The sequence below is a fragment of the Octopus bimaculoides genome, chromosome 16 (genome assembly GCF_001194135.2).
Source record: "Octopus bimaculoides isolate UCB-OBI-ISO-001 chromosome 16, ASM119413v2, whole genome shotgun sequence".
NCBI lineage: Eukaryota > Metazoa > Mollusca > Cephalopoda > Octopoda > Octopodidae > Octopus > Octopus bimaculoides.
The window spans coordinates 51,915,197-51,923,958 of record NC_068996.1 but is presented as its reverse complement, the minus strand read 5'-3'; positions in this window follow the sequence as shown (position 1 = coordinate 51,923,958).

Sequence of the window (8,762 nt, the reverse complement as noted above, 5' to 3'; positions counted from 1 at the left end):
ATATATATATATTATAAAATTGAAATAAATCTTGATATATATCCTCTGCTCCTTCAACTTTCAACTTCATCACTTCATTATTTCTTGTGTGTGTGTGTGTGTGTGTGTGTGTGTGTACGCAGAGAGAGAGAGAGAGAGAAAGAAAGAAAACAGTGCCACCAGTCAAGAGGTGTAAAAGGGACTAGCTGAAGATCACATGGTAGTGGACATTCCAAGATGACTTGAAGAAATTAACATTTGGTGAAATACAAGGGTAAGAATAGCAAATGACAAAAGCTGCTGGAGGAAGCTTGCTATCACCCAATGCACTAAGTAATTCAGGAGGACCTAAACCTGTATGTGTATAGTTTGTGTTATAACTTTGAGAACTTTTACAGATGTGTGTCTGGATCCCACAGACAGCCTGTTATTTACAGCTTTATTTGCTTCAAGAATCCACCATTCCTAAAAGGCATATATATATATAGTACCTAACTGGATTCACATTTCTTTTTCTCATCATCAACATCATCATCATCGTTTAACGTCCGCTTTCCATGCTAGCATGGGTTGGACGATTTGACTGAGGACTGGTGCAACCGGATGGCTACACCAGGCTCCAATCTACAGCTGGATGTCCTTCCTAACGCCAACCACTCCGAGAGTGTAGTAGGTGCTTTTATGTGTCACCCGCATGAAAGCCAGTCAGGACATACTGGCAATGGCCATGCTCAAGTGGTGTTTTTTACATGCCACCTGCACAGGAGCCAGTCCAGCGGCACTGGCAATGACCTCGCTCAAATGTTTCTTTTTTTTCGTGCCACCGACAAAAGTGCCAATAAGGCAATGCTGGTAACAATCACGCTCAAATGGTGCTTTTCACGTGCCACCGGCACAGAAGCCGGACAGCTGCTCTGGCAATGATCCTGCTCGGATGGTGCTGTTAGCGCTCCACTGGCAGGGGTGCCAGTCATCGAATATGGTTCAATTTTGATTTCACTTGCCCAATCAGGTCTTCGCAAGCAGAGTTTAGTGTCCAATGAAGGAAAGGTTGGCATGGGTACCAGTCATTGAATTTGGTTTGATTTCAATTTCAATTTCGATTTCACTTGCCTCAACAGTTCTTCGCAAGCACAGTTTTTGTGTCCAATGAAGGAAAGGTATGCATAAGTGGGCTGGCAAAGGCCACAGGTTATGGTCTCACTTGGCTTGCCAGGTCTTCTCCCGCACAGTATATTTCCAAAGGTCTTGGTCACTAATTGCCTCGGTGAGGCCTAATGTTCAAAGGTCGTGCTTCACCGCCTCATCCCAGGTCTTCCTGGGTCTGGATAAATATGAATTTCCTTGATTCTGTTCTGCTATTTCCTCTCTCAAGTTCTTTGTAAAAATTTGGTTTATACTTCTTGCACTGAAGAGTACATTGATGTATAATTAATTTAATTAATTTAATTTAATTCAATTCACTCATGAATTTGCATTATTTTTATATCTCTGTACAAAAATTCTCTTATATATTTTTAACAACTTTTCTTCTCCATTTTTAACTAAATTGTTAAGTTTTATGGGATTTTGATACCATAAATTCACAACACACCATATACAAGTATTATTTTCATATTCATAAATTTACACCTGTAAACTACCAGCAAAATATGAAGAAACAATATTAGAGAAATCATTTTTGGAAACCTTTACATTAAAGGACAAATCTAAATTCAACCTTTTTACACCTATGTATGTATGTATGCATGTATGTATGTATGTATGTATGTATGTATGTATGTATGCATGTATGTATGTATGTATGTATGTATGTATGTATGTATGTATGTATGCATGTATGTATGTATGTATGTTAGTATGTATGCATGCATGCATGTATGTATATCAGTCAGTCAGAGCAATACAGACTATCTATTCATCCAGGCATTGAGATTGGAGTTGGGCTTTGTAAGTGCGTTGGTGACCAATCAAGCCAAGCTGTGCCCAGAGGTTTCCCCCGCCAGTGTGAACAGGGAATGCTGGTCGAAGTTGACTTAGCCTGCATTGCTCAGCCACTGCAATCTTGTTGGTTCCCCATGTTTGCCTGCCCCTGCAGACTGCTGGCTGCTGGCTGTCATTTGCCTCTGTCCCAAGCCATCTGCTCCCGTGTGACATGGCTGATGCTGAAATTGTTTATAGAAGCTAAGTATTTTTTGAAGTACTATTTTCTTTTCTGGCTTCACTGGAAGCATTTGCCTTGGAGTTTACCAAACAATAGTTTCTCTGGGAACCTGTACTGTCCAATGAAGCTGTGATTGCATCAGGATGGTGCAGATGCTGGGCAAACTAGAACAGGTGAATACACCTTGGTGTCTACGATTTTGTCTTGCCAGTTATCTCAATAATTTTCTGAGGCTGGTGGTGTGGAAACGGTTCAGTTTCCTTACATATTGTTGCTTAACAATCCATGTTTCATAGCTATAGTGTAGAGATATGGATATCATCATCATCATCATCATCATCATTGTTGTCGTCATCGTCGTCGTTGTCATCGTCATCATCATCAGCAGCAGCATCATTATCATCATCATCGTTTAATGTCCATCTTCCATGCATGCATGGATAGGATGGTTGACAGGAGCCAGCCAGGTAGAAAATCTACGCAAGGCTATTTTGTCTGTTTTGGCAGGGTTTCTATGGTTGGATACCCTTCTAACACCAACCACCCCACAGAGTGGGCCAAGTGCTTTTTATATGGCACCAGCACAGGCAAGGACAGTTTTGGTATGGTTTTTACAGTTGGATGCCCTTCCAAATGCCAACCACTTTACAGTGTGGACTGGATGCTTTTTATGTGGCACCTGCACTTGCAGAGTCACCAAATAACTCACAAGACAAAGAATTTTGAGAGGGAGGGCATTGGAGGAGGGGATGTTGTGTCAAAGGAGGAAAGGTTAGAGTGTGACAGAGAAACAGAGAAATAGGTAGGTAGGTAGGTAGGTAGGTAGGTAGGTAGGTAGGTAGGTAAGTAAGTAGGTAGGTAGACGGAAAGACGGATGGACGGGTGGATGGATGGATGGACAGAGAAGATAGACAGATAGACAAACAAACAGATGGATGGTTAGATGGACGGACAGACGGACGGACAGGCAGACAGACAAATAGATGGATACATGCATACATACATACATGCACACACATACACACTCACACACACACACACACACACATACACACACACACACACAAACATCTAACATAGTGAGTTAAAAGTCTTTGACCAACTAACAATATCCAAGAAATAGGAAACAAAACCATCCTCCAAGAGTGTATAAAAAAAAACAAGTAGAGCAAGAAAATAGTATAGATGTCTTTAAAGTAAACTGGTGAAAACAACAGTCATGTTTTGGTATTATCACACCTCTTCAGCAAAATATTTTCTCCTCTTTTGACAAGACTAAAATCAATGGTACATGGAAATAGAGCAATGTTTATCAAGATGGGGTGCACATGCCACTGGTGGTGGAGTGAGTGAAATATTTTGTGGTACATGGAATTTCAGAAAGGGTGTAAGGAATTTTCAAAGAAATAATTTAAAATCTGTCTGAAAAATTCAAAATAGCAGAAAAAATAAAAGAAAAACAAAGTCATAATTTTGGTCCCATGATTTTTACAATTCTTTTGACAGTTTCTGACAATTTGTAGAATTTGAGTTTTTAATAAGATATGAATTATTTTTAGTCAATCTTCTTGATTATTTTCAAAGTTTGATTTGGCAACCTTAACAGAGATCACACACAGACATGAGTCGTTTTTATAGGATTGTATTACTTAGGTTTCTGTCACTATTCTTGAATTGTTAAAGATGATAAACAGGTAGATAAGCAACTGGTTGTATTTTTATAGGCATGTTTTATTTTAAAAAAATTTGTCTATGCTGAATGATATATTGAATTGGCCAAAAAGTCCATTGGGTTTATGTCAACACTAAACTTCAAGCACCCCAATAAGTAGCTAACTTCAATCTGTCCCTTGTGCATGTGCATTTGTTAGGTTCTTGACACGTCAACATATTTTGATGTGAACTTGCGATGAGACATTGTATTTTGTATGTTTAGGATCAACTTGAAAATGGAGAGCTAAAACAAACGTTATCAACACCTTGTGCTTATGGAATGTTTTTAACAATGTGAAACATAAATGATCATGGATAGAGCATGGTGAGCTATCACAAACAATCTTTAAAGCAGGACTTCACCCAAAGAAGGTACGCTTTCAGTTTGGTGGGATACAAGCTTCTTCCCATGGACAGGACCATCAATATGGATGTGTACATGTGGCCAGCTGGATAAATTAAATGCAGTGATCCACCAGAAGCATCCAGCATTTTCTTATCATAAGGAGATTGTCTTTCACCTAAACAATACCACACAATACATTTCTTAGCAGATCCAACAGAAGTTACTGAAGCTTGGCTGGGAAGTTTTACCAAACCTTCCATATTTACCCAACCTTGTGCCTTCAGATTTCCACCCATTTGGTTTCTTCAAAATTCATTGAATGGGCAGACCTTCAACATTGAAGAGGATGTGAAAATTCATAACAGCCAAATTTCCTGTCAACAATCTATATAGAATCTCAGTATCTGTTCAGGCAATGGTGTTGCAAATAACCAGTTGGCTCATTAGAAAAAAAAAAAATTAATGGTGACAGAAGCAGTATTCATCAACAGATGCTTGCGTAGTATCCTTAAAATCAGCTGGCCCGAACACATAAGCAATATGGAGCTATGGCAAAGAACAAATCAAGTTTCGATTAGAGAGCAAATATTTAAGAAAAAGTTAAAGTGGATTGGTAGCACAATTAGAAAGGACACACCAAATATAGCGAAAAGTGCTTTACAGTGGAATCCGGATGGATATAGAAAGAGGGGTAGGCCTAAGAACTCGTGGCGTAGATCAACACAAAAGGAACTAAAGAAAGGGGGACATTCATGGTAGAGTATAAGTACAGAAACGAAAAATTATGCAACATGGAATTCAATTATAAGTGGCCTATACTCCGCGTTGGAGGGTTAAAAGCAAGAAAAAAAAAAAGAAGCAGTATTCATACCAGAAGGTAAATTTTATCTCCAATTTAACTTGGAGGTTGTGTTAGAACACAGAATACTGCTATAGAGTCAATACATACAGAATTTATGAAAGGGGCATCCTTCACAGACTGAACGCGTGATGTTAAATAGTCAACATAAATGACCATTTCCACGAACTATGTATGTATGTATGTATGTATGAATGAATGTATGTGTGTATGTATGTATGAATGTCCGTGCGTGTGTGTGTGTATGTATGAATGTCCATGCATGTGTGTGTGTATGTATGTATAGCATGTATTTATGCATACACACACAAATTTGTGTGAGTAAACAGTTTTGTTAAGAGAGGGTAAATAACAGATGCTGACCTTTTAGAAAAGAAGGAAGGTTATCGTTAACCGGAGACCTTTTCTGAAGCTAATTTGCAGTTTAAAGTTATCAAAAAAGTAAAAGTAAATTACAATAGAAACCAAAGTGACAATGGTGACATGTCAAAATCTCTTTGAATTAAAGAAAGAGAAATCCCCCATTATGCTATGTCCCCAAGACCTACATGTATAGAACCTTCTTGTGATGTGTTAAGTATTTCAAAAGTAACAGCTGAATTATGCCATTCCAGTTTACATCTTAGTAATGAACACAGCTGAGAAGTGTGATTGTTTTCAGCTTATATTCTAACAAACACTCCAGCTGATAATAAATGCCCCTCCCTTCAAATATTCACAAAAGTACAGGTCAGCTGCTTGTCTTTTCTTGACAGAAACATTTATCATGATCATCATAATCATCATTTAATGTCCGTTGTCCATGCTGGCATGGGTTGGACAGTTTGACCAGTGCTGCTAAGCTGAGGGGCTGCACCAGATTCCAGTCTGATTTGGCATGGTATCTACAGCTGGATGCCCTTCCTAATGCCAACCATTCTGAGAGTGTAATGAGTGCTTTTAAATGCCACTGACACAAGTGCCATTTACGTGACACCAGTATCTGCCATGACTACAGTTTCACTTGGCTTGATGGGTCTTCTTCTCAAGCACATCATCTGTCATTGCCTCCATGAGGCCTAGTGTTTGGAAGGTGTTTTTTACATGCTGCCAGCTCAGGTGCTAATTATACAACACCAGCATCAGCCATATTGCCTCCAGGAGGCCCAGCGCTCAAAAGGTGCTTTTTACATACCACTATTACGGTTGCCAGTTAAATGACACCAACAACAACCACAGTTATGATTCCACAGGTCTTCTCAAGCACGGCATATCACCAAAGGTCTTAGTCCCTAGTCATTACCTCTAAGAAGTCCAACGTTCGAAGATCATGCTTCACCACCTTATCCCATGTCTTCCTGAGTCTGCCTCTTCTACAGCTTCCTTTCACTGGTAGAGATTGGCACTTCACACAACTGTCCACATCCATACACATTACATGAACATACCTACATAATCGTCTCTCTTGCACACCACACCTGATGCCTCTTATGCCCAAATTTTCTTTCAAGATGCTTACACTTAGTTGTACATGCACACTGACATTGTACATCCAGCAAAGCATACTAACTTCATTTCTCTCAAGCCTACACATGTCCTCGGCAGTCACAGCCCATGTTTTACTGCCATGTAGCATAGCTGTTCACACACAGTCATCATACAATCTGCCTCTCACTCTGAGGGAGAGGCTCTTTGTAACCAACTGAGGTAGCTCTCTGAATTTTTCTCAACCTATTCTTATTCTAGTAGCTATGCTCTTGGAGCATCCACCCCTGCTACTGACTGGGTCACCTAGGTAATGGAAGCTGTCAACTACTTCTAATTTTCCCCCCTTGCCTGTGATGGAGTCTATTTTCTGAAAATTTGCAATGTTGATTGTATCTGTGCAACTACCACATACAAAGACTATTTTCCCTGTTAACCTTCCTTTGATATTGCTGCACCTCTTATGTGTCCATAGCTTACACCGAGTACATCTTATGGAATTTCTACCTATGCTTTTCCTACAGATTGAGCAGGGCCATCTGTCTGAGGGGATTTGTGATTTGTTTACTTTCCTACTTACTAAGACTTTGGTTTTTGCTAGGTTAACTCTAAGGCCCTTTGATGCCGAAGCATTGCTAACCTGTGGGTTTATGTTGAACACCTGCACTCACATGTAGGACAGATTCAGTTATCAACTGAATCCATCATGAAGATCGCCCCACTGCCTTCTTTTAACCAGGAAGTGTAGGCAGCTTTTTTTATATACCACATGGCCATGGCAAAAGAGGCTATACTTTTTATATACCACATGGCCATGGCAAAAGAGGCTATACGATGGACACAATTGAAGGAGCTGAAGACAAGCACTTTCTGCTTTGGCCAATCCCTCAACAACTTTTTCATTTCACTTGATGAGGAAAATAAGGGTGAAGATGGAAGTGTTGGCTTCTAACCATTTTATTGGAAGGTTGATGAGAGTAGTAACCCTGGTACAAGTAAATGGCCTGCCCTGAGCATTCGTCTGTAAATCAGTGGTAATGAACTGAGAAAAGTTCTATACCTCTGAAAACCTAGAAGCCTGCCCCAGAAGTCAGAGCACCCATGATTTTGTGAGGTTTTTTTCCCATGAACAGCCCTCAGACGTCTACTCTCTATTTATGAATAGACGTTATTTTTTTTTTCCTTTTGCTAAACCTGCTTACATGCAAACTCCTCACCCCAACACATACACACACACACACACACACACACACACACACACACTGTTTCTTTCCAGTTCCGTCCTTAATGTTTTTCTAATGTAAACCCTTTGTGTTTAAAATAAAGAAATCATCATCACCATCATTTTCACTGTTATTACTATTATTGAAGAGTACAGTTTCCACATCCTGTCCGCCTTGATTGAACAAGATTATCAATAAGACAGACAGAAATTATAAATATTTCATTAAAAGTAGTCGACATGACGACGACAACCTTTCAAGCCCGCCGTATCTGCAGTGTTTTGACATATTGTCAGCAAAGCCAAATGTTTGTTGATAGCAACGGCAATAACAAAGGGCTTCCTTTCTTTTCAATTATCGTTTCTATTATTCTGGTAATGTTCGTTGCTGCAAAGTATCCAAAAGATATTAACTTTCCAAATAGATCATAAGCCTGTCATTTACTTCTCGGGTTTACAATGGTTATAACGAGCAAATATAAACGTGTGCCCGCCCAAACATACGGTAATCCACGTGATAAAAGAAGCTTCTTTACGTTGTGAATATAAATACGAACCATGACAAATTATTAAGTAATACAGAATTACGAATTACAGTCATCGTATTTTGCATTGAAAGTACGTACATCGGTAGTGACCAATAAAATAAGTCATTAATTCGAGATTTACATGGGCGAAAACCTAACCTTGGGTATTTCCCCGTAATTTTCTTCGGCTGGTTATAATAACATAATGTAATGGGTATCAACATGACGGTGTCAACAGTATGGGACATTTTCTCTCTTGCTTAAATGTTTTATTGACACCATACATAACTTATCGCTTTCGTGCAATCGAGTGAAAAGCTACCAGCTAGAAATAGCAGTCAAATCTCTCTCAAATAACGAATCCAGGTAAAAAAAAAAAAAAGTCACAGCGGTTTTGTCCGGGGAGTGGGGCCCGAGTGGGGTTTGCCCGGATCTCATAAATTAATTGGGACTTTTTTTTCCTGTGACTTTATTACCGGTCACCCAAT